At 44.6% G+C, this 23,393-nt stretch overlaps 2 pseudogenes; both read left to right on the top strand.

The window, feature by feature from the left end:
• Window positions 1-16,607: 16,607 nt before the first annotated feature.
• LOC141197189 (U2 spliceosomal RNA) lies at window positions 16,608-16,703 on the top strand (annotated as a pseudogene).
• Window positions 16,704-17,549: 846 nt separating this feature from the next.
• LOC141197186 (U2 spliceosomal RNA) lies at window positions 17,550-17,667 on the top strand (annotated as a pseudogene).
• The last annotated feature ends 5,726 nt before the right edge of the window (window positions 17,668-23,393 follow it).

Consider the following 23,393-nt stretch of genomic DNA (forward strand, 5'->3'; position numbering starts at 1 on the left):
ATATACTTAACAAAAAAGTGTGAAACAACTGAAAATATGTCTTATATTCTAGGTTCTTCAGAGTAGCCACCTTTTGCTTTGATGACTGCTTTGCACACTCTTGGCATTCTCTTGATGAGCTTCTAGAGGTAGTCACCGGAAATGGTCTTCACTTCACAGGTGTGCCCTGTCAGGTTTAATATGATAAAGTGCTTTATTCTTTGTCAGGTCCAGGGGTCCTGTAGAATGTGAATCCCTGAGGAACAGCGGATCCTTGGCTTGTGCCAAGACAGAAGAAAAGTTGCTGAACACTTGGTACCCCAACGTGATCAATCTATTTGCCAATCAAGATGCCCTGCAGTTGATTAATGCGGACAAATTGGATTCCTTTTATAACTGCGTCTCGACACTTATGTCCAACCAGGTAAAGTCGGCAGCAAGATCCGTGATATATAAGGATTCATGTTCATTATTGTATCTCTGGATCAAACATAGAGTCAGAGTGGTATTCCCATCTCATATATGTATGGCACTTCCACAGTCTGAGGACGCACATCCGGCTGAAGTATATTGCTGCGCAGGAACATGCCGGGTCCCTGAGCTGCAATGCATGCCGCCAGCCAAAGGCTGGTAGCTGATGTCGGCGTGCCAGTCACGAGTGACGCATGGAAGTGACGTCATGCGCTGCCTCTACCGGCACACTGAAATCAGCTACAGAAGAAGGCGCCGCATGTCGTGGGAGCGGAGGAAGGTAAGAAGAATCATTTATTTTTGTTTATTTAATGTATTGGAAAAGAACGACAGAACATTAAACCAGGAAAGGGCCAAGGATGGGGAGCATTATACAAGGAAGGGGCTCAGGGTGGGGAGAATTAGACAAGGAAGGGGCCCAGGATGGGGAGCATTATATAATGAAGGGGCCCAGGATGGGGAGCATTATACAAGGAAAGGGCCCAGGATGGGGGGAATTAGACAAGGAAGGGTTCCAGGATGGGGAGCATTATACAAGGAAGGTGCCCAGGATGGGGGGAATTAGACAAGGAAGGGTCCCAGGATGGGGAGCATTATACAAGGAAGTAGCTTAGGATGAGAAGCATTATACAAGGAAGGGTCCCAGGATGGGGAGAATTAGACAAGGAAGGGTCCCAAGATGGGGAGCATTATACAAGGAAGTAGCCTAGGATGAGGAGCATTATACAAGGAAGGGGCGCAGGATGGGGAGCATTACACAAGGAAAGGTCGCAGGATGGGGAGCATTACACAAGGAAGGGGAGCATGATGGGGAGCATTATACAAGGAAGGGGCGCAGGATGGGGAGCATTACACAAGGAAGGGGTGCAAGATGGGGAGCATTATACAAGGAAGTAGCCTAGGATGAGGTGCATTACACAAGGAAGGAACGCAGGATGGAGAGCATTACACAAGGAAGGGGCGCAAGATGGGGAGCATTATACAAGGAAGGGGCGCAAGATGGGGAGCATTATACAAGGAAGGGGCGCAAGATGGGGAGCATTACACAAGGAAGGGGCGCAGGATGGGGAGCATTATACAAGGAAGGGGCGCATGATGGGGAGCATTTTACAAGGAAGGGGCCAAGGATGGGGAGCATTATACAAGGCAGGGGTTCAGGATGGGGGGCATTGTACAAGGAAGCAGCCCAGGATAGGGAGCATTATACCAGAATGGGGATCATTATACCATGACATGGGCCAGGATGAAGGACATTACACCAGGAAGGGCACAATGATGGAGGTCATTATACCAGAATGGGGCCTAGGATGGGGGACAGGATACCAGGATGGAAGACATTGTTATAGGATGTGGGATATTATACTAGGATAGGGGACATTGTTACAGGAAGGGGCCAGGATGGGGGACATTATTACAGTAAGAGGCCCTGGACCAAGGACATTATACCAGGAAGGAGCCCAGGATTGGGACGTTATTGCTGAAAGGGGGCTCAGGATGGGCGGTATTATACACAGAAGGTGGATATTATAACAGGAAGAGGCCCAGGATAGGGGATATTATAACAGGAAGGGGTGCAGGATGGGGAACATTATACCAGGAAGGGGCCTAGAATGAGAGACATTATTATAGGATGGGGCTAGGGCTACGATGGGGGAGATTATTACAGGAAACATCCAAAGCAAGGGCGAACACGCGCATCATTATCGGATCTAGAATGCTACAAGGGCCCATAGGCATTATACAAGGAAGGTGCCCAGGATAGGGGGAATTAGACAAGGAAGGGTCCCAGGATGGGGAGCATTATACAAGGAAGTAGCCTAGGATGAGAAGCATTATACAAGGAAGGGTCCCAGGATGGGGAGAATTAGACAAGGAAGGGTCCCAAGATGGGGAGCATTATACAAGGAAGTAGCCTAGGATGAGGAGCATTATACAAGGAAGGGGCGCAGGATAGGGAGCATTACACAAGGAAGGGGAGCAAGATGGAGAGCATTATACAAGGAAGGGGCGCAGGATGGGGAGCATTACACAAGGAAGGGGCGCAGGATGGGGAGCATTATACAAGGAAGGGGCGCATGATGGGGAGCATTATACAAGAAAGGGGCGCAGGATGGGGAGCATTACACAAGGCAGGGGTGCCAGATGGGGAGCATTATACAAGGAAGTAGCCTAGGATGAGATGCATTACACAAGGAAGGCGCGCAGGATGGGGAGCATTACACAAGGAAGGGGCGCAAGATGGGGAGCATTATACAAGGAAGGGGCGCAAGATGGGGAGCATTACACAAGGAAGGGGCGCAGGATGGGGAGCACTATACAAGGAAGGGGCGCATGATGGGGAGCATTATACAAGGAAGGGGCGCATGATGGGGAGCATTTTACAAGGAAGGGGCCAAGGATGGGGAGCATTATACAAGGCAGGGGTTCAGGATGGGGGGCATTGTACAAGGAAGCAGCCCAGGATAGGGAGCATTATACCAGAATGGGGATCATTATACCATGACATGGGCCAGGATGAAGGACATTACACCAGGAAGGGCACAATGATGGAGGTCATTATACCAGAATGGGGCCTAGGATGGGGGACAGGATACCAGGATGGAAGACATTGTTATAGGATGTGGGATATTATACTAGGATAGGGGACATTGTTACAGGAAGGGGCCAGGATGGGGGACATTATTACAGTAAGAGGCCCTGGACCAAGGACATTATACCAGGAAGGAGCCCAGGATTGGGACGTTATTGCTGAAAGGGGGCTCAGGATGGGCGGTATTATACACAGAAGGTGGATATTATAACAGGAAGAGGCCCAGGATAGGGGATATTATAACAGGAAGGGGTGCAGGATGGGGAACATTATACCAGGAAGGGGCCTAGAATGAGAGACATTATTATAGGATGGGGCTAGGGCTACGATGGGGGAGATTATTACAGGAAACATCCAAGGCAAGGGCGAACACGCGCATCATTATCGGATCTAGAATGCTACAAGGGCCCATAGGCATTATACAAGGAAGGTGCCCAGGATAGGGGGAATTAGACAAGGAAGGGTCCCAGGATGGGGAGCATTATACAAGGAAGTAGCCTAGGATGAGAAGCATTATACAAGGAAGGGTCCCAGGATGGGGAGAATTAGACAAGGAAGGGTCCCAAGATGGGGAGCATTATACAAGGAAGTAGCCTAGGATGAGGAGCATTATACAAGGAAGGGGCGCAGGATAGGGAGCATTACACAAGGAAGGGGAGCAAGATGGAGAGCATTATACAAGGAAGGGGCGCAGGATGGGGAGCATTACACAAGGAAGGGGCGCAGGATGGGGAGCATTATACAAGGAAGGGGCGCATGATGGGGAGCATTATACAAGAAAGGGGCGCAGGATGGGGAGCATTACACAAGGCAGGGGTGCCAGATGGGGAGCATTATACAAGGAAGTAGCCTAGGATGAGATGCATTACACAAGGAAGGCGCGCAGGATGGGGAGCATTACAGAAGGAAGGGGCGCAAGATGGGGAGCATTATACAAGGAAGGGGCGCAAGATGGGGAGCATTACACAAGGAAGGGGCGCAGGATGGGGAGCACTATACAAGGAAGGGGCGCATGATGGGGAGCATTATACAAGGAAGGGGCGCATGATGGGGAGCATTTTACAAGGAAGGGGCCAAGGATGGGGAGCATTATACAAGGCAGGGGTTCAGGATGGGGGGCATTGTACAAGGAAGCAGCCCAGGATAGGGAGCATTATACCAGAATGGGGATCATTATACCATGACATGGGCCAGGATGAAGGACATTACACCAGGAAGGGCACAATGATGGAGGTCATTATACCAGAATGGGGCCTAGGATGGGGGACAGGATACCAGGATGGAAGACATTGTTATAGGATGTGGGATATTATACTAGGATAGGGGACATTGTTACAGGAAGGGGCCAGGATGGGGGACATTATTACAGTAAGAGGCCCTGGACCAAGGACATTATACCAGGAAGGAGCCCAGGATTGGGACGTTATTGCTGAAAGGGGCTCAGGATGGGCGGTATTATACACAGAAGGTGGATATTATAACAGGAAGAGGCCCAGGATAGGGGATATTATAACAGGAAGGGGCACAGGAAGGGGAACATTATACCAGGAAGGGGCCTAGAATGAGAGACATTATTATAGGATGGGGCTAGAGCTACGATGGGGGAGATTATTACAGGAAACATCCAAGGCAAGGGCGAACACGCGCATCATTATCGGATCTAGAATGCTATAAGGGCCCATAAATCTGACCAACATGCTGGTGGGGGCCCAGGTCCAAATTTTGCACATCTACAGGAACATGGCATAACAATATGTCATATGTTGGGAAGGGTTTAAGCTACAACACATTACATAGCCTCTTGCAGCTATATCAATGGAAAAATGAAAAATGTATGGCTTTTTGAAGACGGAAAGGAAAAAATGCAAAACAAAAAATGATCCGGTCCTGAAGGGATTAAGGATTTCCCACCCACAGTAAATGTTGTCACTCAGCTTTCTTCTCTTATGGCCCAGTCCGTCTCCCTGTTTTCTGCACCACTCTCGTAGTCATGTATTTTTTCTCCTTATAAACACTAATATATACTTGCTGATTTCTCCCCCCACAGGTGAGAGACCTTCTGCAGAAAACTGTAGAAACTTTTGTCCGTTTATTTGACCTGATAGACGTGCAATTTTTACCAATCTTCAAAATGCAACTTACATTTGATGACGAGAAAATGGATTTCTATCCAAGCTTCCAGGACGTAGAAGAAGTTGTACTATTTATATTAACTCGGATCTCCAAGACCCTTCAGGTATCAGGATTTTTTTTTCAATGCTGACAACTTACTTTTTATAGTAGGTACATGTGTGGCTCACAGGTAAAAACTGCAGTAAAAAAAATTGGAAATTTGCTGCCACCATTTTGGAATATCACAGCAAAAAAAAAATATAGTACTGGCTGATTTACAATTGCTATTGGCTGTCACCTAGTATATGAGCGTCCGCAGCAGTATCCTCCGGTGGGCCCCCATGCAGGGATAGGACAACGAGTATATTGACTTTGTAATACACATTGCAAAAATATATGAGAATTATAAGTAGAAGAGTTGGGTAGCATAAACACTTTTACAGGCTCGGACTGGCCAACAGGAGAAATGGAGAATCCTCCGGTGGGCCCCCATGAAGGGATGGCTCTCCACTCCAGTCCCCTATTAAAGTGCACCTGTCAGCAGGAGTGTGCTCAGTAAACCACATACACTGTCAGGAGGGCGACATTACACAGAGTAAAATGATACCTTAGTTGATGAAATTCGTCCTGTGGTTCTTGTGTAATCTTTACTTTCAGTTTGGAAATAATGATACGCTTATGCTCCGGGGCGGCGTGTGGGGGCACTCTATCTGGTGCTCTGCTTACATATTCATGTGTATGCTCTTATGACAGCTCACTGATCGTCCACTGACCTGCCTCCTATTTTACCTAGCCCCGCACTACTAGATGCATTATGTAAAAGAGGAGGCAGGTCAGTGAAGGCACAGTGAGCTGTCATAAGAGCATACAGATGAATATGTAAGCAGAGCACCAGATAGAGCGCCCCCCACAGGCCGCCCCGGAGCACGAGCGTATCATTATCTCCAAACTGAAAGTAAAGGTTACACAAGAACCACAGGACGGATTTAATCAACTAAGTTATCATTTTAATCAGTGTAGTGGCACCCACCTAACAATGTATGTGTTTTACTGAGCTCAATCCTGCTGACAGGTGCGCTTTAAATGTATAAGTGGTTAAATCTGAATTTTTGGGGTGACAGATGCCCTTTAAGCTCCCTTTAGTGGCCACTGAGGATACACAGCATGGCAGCTTTTATTTCATGTCTATGCTGAGGATGTGGAGCATTGTATGGAGTTTTTGATTTATTTATATCAAAATAGGTGGATGTTCAGGGGGTTTATATTAGAGACTTCTGCAGTATTCATGTCACTTTATAGAACGTTCTTCTTTGTCCAGAACATTCAGACGGTGCAGCCGTGGCTTTCTGGTAGTAACACGGTTCAGATCATCGAGGCCAAACTCCCTGATTACATCTTTGATTCTGCCGCGCTGAAGCTGAAGGAGGCCGTCAGCCACAATCTACACCAGCCATTCAGGCATTTCCAAGCCTACGGTAAGCGGGACGTGAATCATTAAAAGAATGATACATACGGAAAGCTGGACATGAGTCATTAAAGGGATGGTACATATGGTAAGCTGGACGTGAATCATTAAAAGGATGATACATACGGTAAGCTGGACGTGAATCATTAAAGGGATGGTACATATGGTAAGCTGGACGTGAGTCATTAAAGGGATGGTACATACGGTAAGCTGGACGTGAGTCATTAAAGGGATGGTACATACTGTAAGCTGGACGTGAATCATTATAGGGATGGTACATACAGTAAGCTGGATGTGAGTCATTAAAGGGATGGTACATACGGTAAGCTGGACGTGAATCATTATAGGGATGATACATACAGTAAGCAGGACGTGAGTCTTTAAAGGGATGGTACATACGGTAAGCTGGCTGCGAATCATTAAAGGCATGGTACATACGGTAAGCTGGACATGAGTCATTACAGGGATGGTACATAGGGTAAGCTGGACGTGAGTCATTAAAGGGATGGTACATATGGTAAACTGGCCGCGAATAATTAAAAGAATGGTACATACAGTAAGCTGGACGTGAATCGTAAGTATTAAAGCGATGGAACATATGGGAAGCTGGACGTGAATCTAGTATTAAATGGATGGAACAATCACAATCAGAAATCTCCTGCCGGCGCTTGCAGCGTGATATTCCTGTGGACGCTTTGATCCTGATACCTTTCCAAAAGCCATTGAACTCAGTGTTAGGGGTTCCCAGAGGTGTGATCCTCATCTATCAGACATTATCATGCAGAAATACTATATATCATTGGTCTAACAAGCACTGCAAAGAGGATCTGTCTCTAGATTTCACCATATAAATGTAGATTATCAAATTGATTTCTTAGACCTGATGAAGCCAGAGAACTCGCTTTCAAAAATCCATGTCCGATCAGCTGTATAATCCTCTTTGAAAGTTTTCTCCGCCCGATATTAAGATGAGTCTAGATACAACTATAAATTCTGTGTTATATTATTTGATAGTTGAAAGCTTCAGCTGGCTGGTGGATGGTTCAGCCGCGGAGAAAGTAGAAACTGTGTGCAAAGCAGTCATCAAAGCAAAAGGTGGCTACTTTGAAGAACCTAGAATATAAGACATATTTTCAGTTGTTTCACACTTTTTTTTAAGTATATAATTCCACATGTGTTAATTCATAGTTTTGATGCCTTCAGTGTGAATGTACAATTTTCATAGTCATGAAAATACAGAAAAATCTTTAAATGAGAAGGTGTGTCCAAACTTTTGGTCTGTACTGTATGTGTGATCATAATGTGTTTTTTTTTTTTTACATATTGGACCTTCTTGCATATTATCTCGAACCGTCATTAAATTGACTCATCCCTGCACAGCAACACTGGCTTTGATGTTTCTAGTAAAAATCGACTGCTTATGCGCCGTTCATCATATGCAAGTTATCTAGGACTAGTCCAGCGGGACGTCACTTCCCACAAACAAATCTGACCTCAGATGCTGTGATCACACTCAAATCATGGCATCTTAGTCTCACCTGGCGAGGTGGATCTTCTAAGCCTCGGGTCTGGGTGGGCACACGGACCCCGGGTGTTGGTGTGGCAAGCAGGAAGGCACATGAGCAGCAAGGAATTGGCACTCAGGAATCTTGGGAGCTGCAAGATGGATGTAGCGTAACCCAGTAGGAATGGAAGAAAGTTAACGCAGAAGGTGGAGCACACCAAACAAAAGTCTAAAAACTCAATCCTAAAACCCAGGTGTGTGTCCTAATGGTCCATAAATAGGATTTAGGAGATTATGTCACTGAGCTACACAGGACAACCTGTAAAACCTGACGTGGAGCACAACACGGGGCAGGAGACCGAAGTGAAGGAAGCAGAGCTCGGATACCCAAGACAGGTGTATAATACTTAATTTCACATGCCCAATTTGCATATGACGGCCGGCACATAAAAAGTTTAGTCTTTTAAGGTAGAAACATTTTTGCCAGATATATACCGTGGATGTCAATGCAGGAATTTGGCATGCCTGAAGGACCTGACAGGTTCACTTTACGGGGACCCCCTTTGGTTCGTTTGAAGGGTCCCTTGACAATAGGCTGATCACAGCTGTAGTCGGGTGGACAGAGCAACGAGGACTAAGTTGCAGGAATCATTTTCTTACCATTCCCATTAGAATCAATACTGTCCTAAGTCCTACAGAGCGAGGGGTGCAACGTGTCCGATAATAATTGAGGGTCAAATCAGAAATCTCAAGGGTAAACGAGACTGATTTATATTTGTATTCCAGTTTATAGAAGAATTTCACACCCTGGCCAGAGATATCATGGGACTGCCCACCCGTGCTTACTTCACCATGGTACACCTCGACTGCGATGACTTAAAGCAAGGCCTGGCTGACAAAGCAAAAAGTTTTGCAAATATATTACTAGATAGACTGGTGACAAATCACAGATTGGAGAATGAAGAGTGAGTAAAATCCTGGATTCAAGGAGGTTTCACAATAGAAAAAAATAATCTGTAATGGGCCTCTACCTGCCATGTGCCATTCAGGGGTCCTTGGGGTCGAGGTCAAGTGCTACTTCTGCTATGATTTCATACAGTGAGTTATAGATGCTGATGCTACAGTAAAAGTTAAGAATCTCACATTACTTTACTTATGATACCATAAAATATCATCACATTCCAGTATATAATATACAGGTGCATCTCACTAAATTAGAATATCATCAAAAAGTAAATTTATTTCAGTTCTTCAATACAAAAATTTAAATTCATATATTATATAGAGTCATTACAAACAGAGTGATCTATTTCACGTGTTTATTTCTGTTAATGTTGATGATTATGGCTTACAGCCAATGAAAACACAAAAGTCATTATCTCAGTAAATTAGAATAATTAACAAATACACCTGCAAAGGCTTCCTAAGCTTTTAAAAAGGTCCCTTAGTCTGTTTCAGTAGGCTCCACAATTATTGGGAAGACTGGTGACTTGACAGATGTCCAGAAGGCAGTCATTGACACACTCCACAAGGTCTCAGAGTCTGGAGGAAGAGTGGAGAGGCCACAATCCAAGCTGCTGGAGGTCTAGTGTGAAGTTTCCACCATCAGTGATGGTTTGGGGAGCCATGTCATCTGCTGGTGTAGGTCCACTGTGTTTTATCAAGACCAAAGTCAGCGCAGCCGTCTACCAGGAAATTTTAGAGCACTTCATGCTTCCCTCTGCTTTTTGGAGATGGAAATGTCATTCTCCAGCAGGACTTGGCCCCTGTCCACACTGCCAAAAGTACCAATACCTGGTTTACACACAACAGTATCACTGTGCTTGATTGGCCAGTAAACTCGCCTGACCTTAACCCCATAGAGAATCTATTATAGAGAATCTATGGGGTATTGTCAAGAGGAAGATGAGAGACACCAGACCCAACAATGCAGACGAGCTGAAGGCTGCTATCAAAGCAACCTGGGCTTCCATAACACCTCAGCAGTGTCACAGGCTGATCACCTCCATGCCACATTGCCGCATTGATGCAGTAATTGATGCAAAAGGAGCCCCGACCAAGTATTGAGTGCATTTACTGAACATACATTTCAGTAGGATAACATTTCGGGTTTTAAAATAATTTTTCAAGCTGTTATAAAAGTATTCTAATTTACTGAGATAATAACTTTTGTGTTTTCATTGGCTGTAAGCCATAATCATCAACATTAACAGAAATAAACACTTGAAATAGATCCCTCTGTGTGTAATGACTCTATATAATATAGGAGTTTCAATTTTTGTACTGAAAACTGAAATAAAGTAACTTTTTGATGATATTCTAATTTAGTGAGATGCCCCTGTGTGTAATAATCTTTGCTTCGCTTAGGATCTGCATGGAATTTGAGAAAATCAAGGAACAAGCGTTAAAGGCTCCTGAAACTAATGAAGATGTAATAGAGGAGATTGCGCTTGTGGAGCAGGCGAAGAATAAAAGCCTGGTAGAGCTAAAGTCCCGAATTGCTGTACTTACGTCCCTGGGTATAATTAGTGTAAAACATAATATATAGGATTATTCCGATATTTCTTGTGTCCTGGTTTATATGTATTTTTCCATATATAGGTCATGTCATACTAGCTATACTTACCAGTCCCCCTCCAGGTTTCAGTGATCAGATCCCCAACATGATCATGTGATTGCTGCAGCCTATCAGTGACTACGGTGGTAACCTGCTACAGCCAGTGATTGGCTACAGAAATCACATGTCCACATAGAGCAGGAAGAACACAAACTGATGGAGGGAACTGGAGTTGTGGAGCATCAGTATAATTTTATAACCTAAGTTTTTGGAAAAAATATAATTGGTGCAACCCCTGTGATTGTAGATGCTAGATACATTAATACATAGTGAGTTTCATTTTTTTAATTTTAGGAGTGTCAGCGGAGGATGAGTTATCTTCTAGATGTTCATTTATTTGTACCTGAAGATATCATCCTGAACTCAACAGTGTTACTGTGGCCAAAAAATATCAACCCAGTGTTTGATGAAAATGGCCAGGTATGTGGGCTCATTTCTGAAAATGGGGTCTCGGGTGCCAGCCCCAATGAAGCAGCAGCCCCCTGCAGTGTCCAGGTAATTAAACGGGGCGCTCTGGGAGCGTTTTTTGATAACTGTTCCTTTCTAAAAGCTGATTGAAAACGCCAAGTGTAAAGGAGAGGGCGAGCTGCTGGGGAAAAGAGAGAAACTTATGCTGGAACTGGAGAAACTTTTGCGTCGGATGGAAGAATTTGCAGAGTACTCTGAGCTGGATATGATGCAGCAGGTATGATAGTCACAGGCTGTGTTATAGTTTTCCCTCTTCTTATTTTCATTACTTTAAGACTCTTTTCATATTTGTACAGATCCTTTTTACCCAAAACGCATCATGGTTGTCGTGAACGATAATTTTTTTGTGCAACACAAAAGATCATTTCACCCGACGATCAAGTGTTTGGCCATTCGTCGGTGATTGGCAGCCTATTTATACTGCACAATTATCCTTAAACGAGCGTTCCTGGGAAGTAGTTATAAAATGCTCCCTAACTCCGGTTTGGAGTTGCATTAGGCTTTTTTTATGTTGTTTCTTTTGGGGGGGTTTCTATCCCTTTTTAAAGGCAAGAATCAAGAATATTGAGACTACAGCCAATAGTGTAACCTGAAGCTTCAATGCAAAATCTCCATTAGGGCCCCCAACTATTGCAGGTCTTTAATAGTAGTGATCTTCTCATATGAGTCAAAGAGACCTTTTGAGCCCCCCTTAGCTCCAGATGCAACTGCAACCCCTGCACGCACTGTAGTTACGCCCTTGACTGCAGCATTATTTTTGCTATGCAAAAAAAAACTATGAAAAAAACATAAACCCGACTGACCACCATTATCAGCCAGAACAGTCTTTATAGAGGCAGTCCCTAGTGCTTAACCTGAAGTGCAGTCAAACAAAGGCAGGTCAGAGGCAGTCGTCACACCTGAGCACTGGCGTATGAAAGCGTCCACTAGGCCTGAAACGCGTTGCATCCAATAGGCCTGAAACGCATTGCGTCCAATAGGCCTGAAACACGTTGCGTCCAATAGGCCTGAAACGCATTGCGTCCAATAGGCCTGAAACGAGTTGTTCCAATAGGCCTGAAACGCGTTGCGTCCAATAGGCCTAAAAATCGTTGCGTCCAATAGGCCTGAAAATCGTTGCGTCCAATAGGCCTGAAATACATTGCGTCCAATAGGCCTGAAATGCATTGCGTCCAATAGTCCTGAAATGCATTGCGTCCAATAGGCCTGAAATGCATTGCGTCCAATAGGCCTGAAATGCGTTGCGTCCAATAGGCCTGAAACGCATTGCGTCCAGTAGGCCTGAAACGCGTTGCGTCCAATAGGCCTGAAACGATTTGTGTCCAATAGACCTGAAAGGCCTGAAAGTTACAACTCTGACATCAGCTGTCTATAAAGTGGAGCATATAGGAGTCTGTATTCTGCAAATGAGAAGTAAAGTTCACCGGTGAGAAGTCAGTCTCATACTGTAACTTGTGAATGTCTAACTCATTTTCTTTAATGGAGGCAGTCCGGTTAACCCTTTACTTATCTGTGTTTATTGTGCCTGGTTTCAGTAAGTGACAGATGTGAGGACTGTACAGAAGCGAATAGCAGACGCAGAGGAGGCGGTGGCTTATATTAACAAAGAAGAAGCGCTGTATAAATGGGACCTTACAACATACCCTCAGCTGGATTCTTCAAAAGTCAACATCGAACCTTACCAGAAACTTTTTGCACTGATTTACAAATGGCAAAAAACTGAAAAAAAAGTATGTGCACCCCATTGGGGAATTCTGAGTTAACTCTTGGCATGCCGTTATTTATTAACACCAGACGTGATCTGAAGTGGAGAGTAAATGGCGCATTTAAACAAGCTGATGATCATTCCCAATTATCAGCCCGTGTAAATGTGCCAGTAATCACCCGATGAACAAGCAAAACACTAATTCGTTGGGAACGAATCATTTATGGCAGCAAAAATCATCTTTATCTACAGCACTTCGCCCCTTGTAACGTTATAGGGACAAAGTATATCTAATAACCAATCGTTCTGTCCCCATCACTGTTCTTCGGTCCTGGAAATAACCAAGCGCCAAAAGTCTTGCATATATTACAAGGGGATTATGTGTTATTAAAGGGCTGTCCGGCCTTGGGGCACAAGTCTGCAGTCACTCCATGTGACTGCAGTCATGTGAATCCTCACAGCATGTGTACTGTGCGCGTTATAAGGATTCTCCAGCATCGGGAGCACAGGCGTGTGACAGCAAGTATGTGATTTGCATATATACGGTCACATCCCAACTAGACATATCCGGCCTTGCTCAATGCAGGCACATTGAGTGGAGCCAGACACGTCTAGTCGGAATGTGGTCTGAAGTATGCAAATCACATACTTGTGGTCACATAACAGCCCGTTCCCGGCACCGGAAAATCCTCGCAGTGAAGAATTTAAAAGTCTGCAGTTACATAGACTGTAGACTTGTACCCCAAGGCCGGACAATCCCTTCTGCAAAATAGGAGATAAATGTATGATCGGTAGGGGTCCTCCAGTAATCCTGAGGACAGAGGTTCCAAAGTCTGCTGTGTGAATGGAGTGATCGTGCGCATGCATAGCCAGTGCTCCATTCATGTCTATGGGAGCAGTCATGCGCATGCATAGCCATCACTCCCATAGATGCACACATGCTTCATTCACAAAGCTGTATCTAGGACCACCGCTTTCAAAACTGCTGGGGGCTGCAGCAGTCGGACTCCCAGTGATCAGACATTTATCAACAACCTTGTGGATAGGTGATTAAACATTATTTATGGGACAACCATAGCCATAGATGTAGAAGAGAAAAAAAGCAGAATAAACAGTAATAGATGAGCTAAAAACATGAAATTTATCAAAATATGTCTTGAAAAATCTCACGCTTCCAGGTGGATCGACGGCGCTTTCCTTGACCTGAACGGAGAAAGCATGGAAGCCGAAGTGGATGAATTCTTCCGAGAGGTCTACAAGATGATGAAACTGTTTCAGCAGAAGCAGAAGACGTTAGAAGAGGAGAAGAAAAAGGCGGCTCAACACCGGACACTGTCTGAAGATAAGGATTCGGTGGACGAGGAAAAGAAGGAAAGCCGCATAGTTCTCATGTGTTCTGCCATCACCGAGCAAATCAAGGCTTTTAAGGTTGATGCATCATATAATGGATATATCAGTAATCTGGGCCAGGTTTGCTGGAGCGCGCTGTTACCTCCCAATCCCAGCCAACTTTAGCACAGTGGTTACTATCGAGACAGCAGCGGTGGTCGGTCTCCTAGGCAACGATCTGTAAACAAAAGAAAAGTCTTAATATCTCAAGAACGGCTGCAAATGTCAAGAAGCAGTAAATTGCAAAAGTGCAGGTTTTTACAATATCTATGAAGATGGGAATAACCCTTTAATTCATTTTTGTAGCCGTAATCCCGGGACACTGATTATGATTGACTCCTTTTCAGGAATATATCCCTCTGGTGAGCATCCTTTGCAACCCATGCCCCTCCTATATATCCATCCTGGCCTCCATGTGTCCAGCCTGCCCCCCTTCATATATCCATTCTGTCCCATATATCTATATATATCTATATCTATATCATATATATATAACAGTTTTGATTTATATATATCCATCCTAGCCCCCCATATATGCATCCCACCCCACCCCATATATCTATCCAGGTCCCCACGTGTCCAGCTTGCCCCCCTTCACCTCCATGCGTCCATCCAGGTCCCCACGTGTCCAGCTTGCCCCCCTTCACCTCCATGCGTCCATCCAGGTCCCCACGTGTCCAGCCTGCCCCCCCTTCAGCCCCATGCGTCCATCCAGGTCCCACGTGTCCAGTCTGCCCCCCCTTCAGCCCCATGCGTCCATCCAGGTCCCCACGTGTCCAGCCTGCCCCGCTTCAGCCCCATGCGTCCATCCAGGTCCCCACGTGTCCAGCCTGCCCCCCCTTCAGCCTCATGCGTCCATCCAGGTCGCCACGTGTCCAGCCTGCCCCCCCTTCAGCCCCATGCATCCATCCAGGTACCCACGTGTTCAGCCTGCCCCCCCTTCAGCCCCATGCATCCATCCAGGTCCCCACATGTCCAGCCTGCCCCCCCTTCAGCCCCATGCATCCATCCAGGTACCCACGTGTCCAGCCTGCCCCCCCTTCAGCCCCATGCATCCATCCAGGTCCCCACATGTCCAGCCTGCCCCCCCTTCAGTCCCATGCGTCCATCCATGTCCCCACATGTCCAGCCTGCCCCCCCTTCAGCTCCATGTGTCCATCCATGTCCCCACGTGTCCATCCTGACCCCCCTTCAGCCCCATGCGTCCATCCATGTCCCCATGTGTCCATCCTGACCCCCCTTCAGCCCCATGCGTCCATCCATGCATCCTGGGTAGGTGTTTATGCCCCTGCATCCATCCATCCTGGGTAGGTGTAAATGCCCCTCCAGCCATCCATCCTGGGTAGATGTATATGCTTTTCCATTCATCCATCCATCCTGGGTAGGTGTATATGCTTTTCCATTCATCCATCCATCCTGGGTAGGTGTATATGCCCCTCCATCCATCCATCCATCCATCCATCCAATCTATCTATCTTTCTATCCCTTCCTTTCTGAGATAAGCTGCAATAATGCATTTGTCCTTTGCTACACCTTTGCACATACACCATATACCTAGTCAGTGGCCTTGTTATCAGCTGCTACTCTTTTAATTCAACTGTCCCATCAGGTGGGTGTTGCTGAGTACCACGCATTTAAAAAAAATGTGGGGCCGTTGCGATTTCTTTAGTGAAATGCTGGCTCCCTCTGGTGGAGCACTGACTTCTTTAATTTTCTATCTATGGATGAAAAAAAGATAAAAAAAAGTTTGGTCTGAGATGTTGTTTTAAAGTGCTACCTATGTCTGTCAATCAGAGCATCCTATTGGTTTTCACCCAAGCAGATAGATTGCTTGCAATAGATGTAATGAGTGAATGGAACAATGGAATAATGCAAGAGAATGGGACAATGGAACAATGGAATAATGCTAGAATGGAAGAATGGAACATCATTGCACATGTCATAATGGGCTCCTAGCCTTTATCTGGCTGTGCTTCGGCAGTCAGCTACAGTCTGCAGGGAGCCTGCAGACTAGGAAGAAGGTCGACCGCTGCTTGTTTGTTCACTAATTAGTTATCCTCTCCCCATCCCCTTGTCTGCAGGTGCATGGGACATTGGGGGGGAGGGGAGAATGTTTGAAAATAGGCAGACTCATGCAGATTAAAAATGCATGCGTGGGCTGCAGCTGCAACAAGCAGTAAAGTTGTCGGTTTTAAGATGTCTATTGATGAACAACATGTCCTCCTAAGGGGAGTCTTTGTCCCTATCCCTACAATGGGTGCATTCTTGAAGCCAGGGTGCAGTCATAGGCCAAAACCAATTCAGGTTATCTCTTCTTGGCCTTTTGGCTAACATCAAGTGTAGTATCTGTTCTCATTTAGTATATGTGCTTTGCTTTTACCAATATATTGTATTGTAATGTAATGTTATCTATCTATCTATCTACCCCTTCCTTCCTGAGATAAGCTGCAATAATGCATTTGTCCTTTGCTACCCCGTTGCACATACACCATATACCTAGTCAGTGGCCTTGTTATCAGCTGCTACTCTTTTAATTCAACTGTCCCATCAGTTGGGTGTTGCTGAGTCCCACGCATTTAAAAAAAATGTGTGGGCCGTTACGATTTCTTTAGTGAAATGCTGGCTCCCTCTGGTGGAGCACTGACTTTTTTAATTTTCTATCTGTGGATGAAAAAAAGATAAAAAAAAGTTTGGTCTGAGATGTTGTTTTAAAGTGCTACCTATGTCTGTCAATCAGAGCATCCTATTGGTTTTCACCCAGGCAGATAGATTGCTTGCAATAGATGTAATGAGTGAATGGAACAATGGAATAATGCAAGAGAATGGGACAATGGAACAATGGAATAATGCAAGAATGGAAGAATGGAACATCATTGCACGTGTCATAATGGGCTCCTGGCCTTTATCTGGCTGTGCTGCTGCAGTCAGCTACAGTCTGCAGGGAGCCTGCAGACTAGGAAGGAGGTGGACCGCTGCTTGTTTGTTCACTAATTAGTTATCCTCTCCCCATCCCCTTGTCTGCAGGTGCATGGGACATTGGGGGGAGGGGAGAATGTTTGAAAATAGGCAGACTCATGCAGATTAAAAATGCATGTGTGGGCTGCAGCTGCAACAAGCAGTAAAGTTGTGGGTTTTAAGGTGACTATTGATGAACAACATGTCCTCCTAAGGGGAGTCTTTGTCCCTATCCCTACAATGGGTGCCTTCTTGAAGCCAGGGTGCAGTCATAGGCCAAAACGAATTCAGGTTATCGCTTCTCGGCCTTTTGGCTAACATCAAGTGTAGTATCTGTTCTCATTTAGTATATGTGCTTAGCTTTTACCAATATATTGCATTGCAATGTTATCTATCTAACTATCTATCTATCTATCTTCCCGGCTGCTTGTTTTCCCTCTATCCACACCCTCCTCTTCTTTGATTGACAGCTCTGGCTTCATAGAACCAGAGAAAGAAGGAGACAGAGGTAAAACAAGCAGGTGGGAAGGTGTATATAAAGGATTGGCCCACGCCGTGATCCACGGAGCGCTTGTACTTGGTTTCAACAGTCATTCTGTGCTGACAGTCCCTTTAAAATCAGTGTTTCCCAAACTTCAGTCCTCACGGCCCCCCACAGGTCATGTCTTCAGGATTTCCATAGTATTGCACAGGTGAGAGAATTCCTGATTCCTTGATGATACTTTCATCACATGTGTAATACTGAGGAAATCCTGAAAACCTGACCTGTTGGGGGCCATGAGGACTGGAGTTTGGGAAACACTGCTTTAAATGGAGCGGTGCTGCAGTTTTATTATTCAGCAATTAGCAGGATCCCCCAACAATTTCTTAAGCAATGAGAAAATGCAGTCCCTAATGATGTCCTCTGACAATAAGCGGATCACGGACAGCAGATGCATTGGGTTCTGCATTTCTTGGAGAATGGGTTGGGGCAGCTTCTGTCTTCTCAGTGATACAATCAGGAAGGAGATGCAGCGTGAGACAATCCCTGTCTACATCTTTGATCTGATCATCAATACAGAGGGCTGATTGGTGAAGACAGAGGGAAAGGCTAATAAAATTATTAAAAAAAAACTTAGTTTTTCGGCTGGCACTTCCTCTGGGGTCAGTATGCCAACCTCATTGACTTCATAGCACTTGCCAGAGTGGGCAGACACGATTTTATTGCCTTTACACACGTCACCTCCACACAGGGCGATGCTGCTACGACGCCTCTGTAGTGATCAAACGTGGAGTCAAACAGCAGGGCTTTAAGAGGGCTGCCCTTTTCAATCTTGGGACTAAAACACAAGAATAAGACATCCTGTTAAAGGGGATAAAGGTAAGTAAACCGCGTTCAGTCCGGGGTGATGAATTCCAAAAGACAAAGTTTATTCCGCCATCACATAACGTTTCGACCTGTTATAGGTCTTTATCAAGTATATACAAAGACATACAGGGATACTGATCCCCTTTAAGGAAAATCAGTGGCCAGAACCCTTTAAATTCCCCTTAAATGGTCCAAAACTGAAACTGTGGGAACAATATAATCCACTTAGGGTTCAGCAAACTTACAGTCAAGGATTTGATAAAATTATCTACACCCTTGTGTCTCCGGAAAGCATAGCGGACGTTCACGTGCTGAAAATGCCGACCAGTGCTGGAGTGAGCGGAGGTCCGCAGCTTGTGACACTCCTGCTGTAGTGAAACTACAGGTCCCAGCAGACTGACGGTCTCTCATCAAGTTATGCTGGGAGCCGCAGTTTCACAAATAGTGCTAAAGGATCCATGTCAGAAATATGAGGCTGCCACTAGGGTTTCTCCCACAAATATGTAATCGGACGTGGAGCAGATCTGCACGTGGATGAGCCATATTCTCTATCTGTGAACATACTACTCCTTCACTCAGATTCTAAGTGGTTCTGCAGCGCATCTGTGCAGAGCAAGCTGTCAATCAAAATCCGGGCCGGGTTTACAGCCGTCGCCCCTGATATAGCGAGCGGTGCTGTGATCCAAGACTGTAGCCGCTCCGTGCACAACGATGAGTGAAGGCCGGCGGCTGCAGGGAGGAAAGAAGTTAATTTTCTCCCGGTACCTACACTATCAATAAGGCGGCAGGGCAGCATTGTAACAATATTTATCTGCAGATTAACCCTATACCTGCAGGTACATAGCATTTTCCAAGGTGACAGGTTCCCTTTAATAAAGAGAAGATGGATAGAGCCGCATTAGTCCGTACTCTCGGTGGAAGCCTCCTGACAACTTCTTGAAGAACACTTTCCACATTTGTTCCAAGCTTCCCCGACATCTAATAGAAATAAACAGAGAAATTAATTTCTTAATACAGTTTAGAACTCGGCTACAACGAATCAGAAGAAATGAAACCTGTTTGAAGCTGACAAGCAATCAAGCCCCTCCGCAAGCCACACAGAACATGGCTACTTATGTCATCTGCAGGTGATTAAAGGAACCTGTCATGCTGAAATGGTATAAGATCTGTACGGGGGTGTTGTAGAGCAGAGAAGTTGATCAGACTGATAGACATATCTGTGGGAAGAGAGTCAGCAAAACTGGCATTTTATGCAGTGAAAAGTCCTGCCGTATGTACACTGGTCCAGTGGGCGGTCCTACTAAGTGATTGACAGTTCCCTGTATGACCATGCAGGCAAAGATAGCTGTCAATCACTAGTAGGACCGCCCACTGGACTCATCTGTACAAACAGCAGGATTCCACTGAATAAATTGATACAGGAAAAACATCTATCTTTGTACCGTATTAGCCAGTAGATAGAAGAGTATTTAGATTTGAGAGTCCTCAGTGGTTGATACCATCTTTTCCATTAGCCATTAAAAGGTAACAAATTGCAAACTTTCCAGACTACTCAGGTCTCAGGTCTGCCTGATGAAGAAGCCGGAGTAGTCTGGAAAGCTTGCAATTTGTTACCATCTTTTCAGTTAGCCATTAAAGGTATCAACCACCGAGGACTCTCAAATCTAATGAATAAATTACAATTTATACTGAATCTTCTCCCACAAACCTATATATCGTTCTGCTCAGTTTCTCATGGATAAAACCTGTACATCTGAATGGGGCTTTAATGTTGTTATTACAATCATGTAACCGCAGATCACAAAATGTTTCATATGATCATTTTTTTAACACCTAAAACCCCAATGGATATTTATGTTTACTAAAGGATTCCTTTCCCATTCTTTTGGCAGCTCTTCTTTAGGTATGGACACAGACCGGCATCCGGCATAAAGACATCTGGAGACTTTTCCTTTTTCGGTGATATTGGATAATCTTCTTCATTTCTAACGCTTTAAATCTTTCAAATTCTTTCTGAAAAATGTATCATAAAGGGACTTTCTCAGGTCAGTTTTGCTTGTGGTTGTGTTACCATTATTTGTGCCAAATGTATCAAAGTGTTGCGCGATGTTTGATAAATGTTTATGTAGCACTTCCATCTATCTTTATTTATTTTACTCACTTATATGGCGCCATTAATTTCACAGCACTTTACAGACATTATCATCACTGCCCCCATCGGGGCTCACAATCTACATTCCCTATCAGTATGTCTTTGGAGTGTGAGAGAAAACCGGAGAACCCGGAGGAAACCCACGCAAATACAGGGAGAACATACAAACTTCTTGCAGATGTCGTCCTTGGTGGGATTTGAACCCAGGATCCCAGTGCTGCAAAACAACAATGCTAACCACTGAGCCACCGTGTATCTTTATCCACTTTTAACGTCACCCGTCGTTCTTAGACCTGTGTAGCTTACCAAGCCCAATTTCTAAAAGTTGCAAGAGTGCTGTAAAATAGGAAGCTGCACATTTTTACGCAAAAATGATGCGTCACAAAAGTTTTTTGCTTTTTTTTAACACAAAAATTGATGTAAATTCCTCGCTACATTGCCCCTTTTCCAGCCACATTTTGTAGAAAAAAATAAAAAGACAAGGTGCAGACAGCGGAGTTAAATTTGCCTACAGGAATGATTTTGATCTGGAGCGCATCGTACCCAGATACAGTCACTAGCGGGAACGTCAAACATCTTCTCAATTTGTTTCTCCACCCTTTCCGGATCTGCATTCTTCAAGTCTATCTAAAAGCAAAAGTATAAATACTAATTATTTATCAAAGCTGGACAACATCTAGAAACCATATAATAAAACTAGCTTAAAATATAGTGTGAACAAGAGTTTAGGGAGAGATGTACAACTGGCACTGGCCTATAAAAGGGATTGTGTAATCGTACAAAACTAGCAAAAATGTAAAGTGCCTGGAAAACAAGGAACGTGCAATTTACCTCTTAGTAAAATCCTATGCTTTCTCAAGAACAGAGGAATTTTAATTTCATATTTTTTTTAATCAAATCATTTTTATTGAAAAACTCCAACTACAAATATTCCATCTTTCAAATAACATACATGACATAGTAATTCCATAGTAAAAATATGAACAAAGTATCTGAACTTCAATTCCCATAACCCACCCTAAACCCAAATCCCAACACTCCAGAGAGAACCATTTTCAGAGCAGTTCTAGAATAACGGACTATAGCATTCGTAGAAGGGGAAGAAGATAAAAAAGTGACTAACAAAGGGGTAGCAGCGTTTTAATGTTATCATTTACTGCTTGATGCCTGAGCCGGGGAGTGCACGCTGAAAACTGTTGCAGGCTGCTGTAATCACAGGACACAAGCAAACAGCATGGCATTTCCTATCAGCAGGGAGGAAGTAAAGGGCGGCAGTAATGAAAGTCTCCTCCTACTCCGCTCCATATTGAAATGAATAGTGTGCATCCTACAAATGAGATGCATACAGCAAACAATTGATTTTCCATACATAGGTTTTGAGTTGACCACTGGATATACACATGTGTATCACTAATTACCAGAACTGGAAATCGAAAAAAAAGACGAGCAAGTTTGGGGTGAATCCTGCCTTCATTACTGCACAGCCGCTCAGAGGGATCGGTACTAGGAACAGCAGGAGTGCCGGCGATGGTCACAGATTTACCTGCTGCGGGACTGAAGGAGTCTGATCGCGCTCGGCTCGAAGCTTTTTACCTGGTTTACGATAGGAATAATTGAAAGCTGTGCTTCAAAGGCCAGGAAGAAGTTTGCCACCATCTATTAGAAAATAGACAAACTTAGGATAGAAACAATATGAACATATACCCTGCTATAAGTAAGTAAAAAGCAATAGGAAATATATATAATATAGGGTACTTAGTAAACATGGTTTTTGATTAAAAAAAAAAAAAGCCATCCCACCAGCACCAAGGTGTACCCAGTCAGTTATGTGAAGTATATAATAAAATACACTTTAGTACAATATTAGTATCTTGTCCCTTTAAATCTGCAGCTACTTCTGTCACCATGGTAACTGCATTCATACTCAGCCAATAGGATTGCTCGGTTTGAATTTGAAGAAAAAAAAAAAAAGTTCTATATGGTCAGTTTGTTCCATCTCATCTGAGTGTGAAGACAGACACCTGCGATCAGCGAGATTATAGGTATAAGACGTGATATAATATAACGGACGGAGCCACATCCCATCACACGCACTCAGCGACCACAACTGACAGGAATCAGCACATTTATCAGAGGAGAAGTCATTATTCCCCAACACATGATAAGTGACAACTTCTAGATCTGCTGGGAACCCAACTAATCCCTGCTAGTACCTCCCCGGACCACCGCTCCATTCATTCTCTATGCAGGAGAAAGCTGAGTACAGCGCCCCCCATAGAGAATGAACGGACCGGCGGCTGAACATTTGCACTTCGCTCACTTCTATCTATAAGTGCTGTTCTGCTGATTGGGTCATAGCGGCCAAACCCACCGATCTAAGAGTCATCACCTATCCAGAGATCAGTGAGAACTTGTTCCAACTAGACATCCCCTTTAATTGAAGAGATCACATATCTAACAGCCAATCCTATTCATTCCCAATCTTCCCTGTGCCCAGTAATGCCCCTGAGTATATCGCCAATATGAGCCAATCCCCAAACCCTCCGCTGACTGTTCCCCATGTTTTATAGATTTTGAATACGTTTCTACAAGAGAAGATCTCAGCGGCCACCATGGGGATGGGTTACTCTGCCAGCGA

This window comes from Phyllobates terribilis, unplaced genomic scaffold (genome assembly GCF_046119375.1).
Source record: "Phyllobates terribilis strain yellow unplaced genomic scaffold, ASM4611937v1 Scaffold_79__1_contigs__length_6888602, whole genome shotgun sequence".
Classification (NCBI taxonomy): domain Eukaryota; kingdom Metazoa; phylum Chordata; class Amphibia; order Anura; family Dendrobatidae; genus Phyllobates; species Phyllobates terribilis.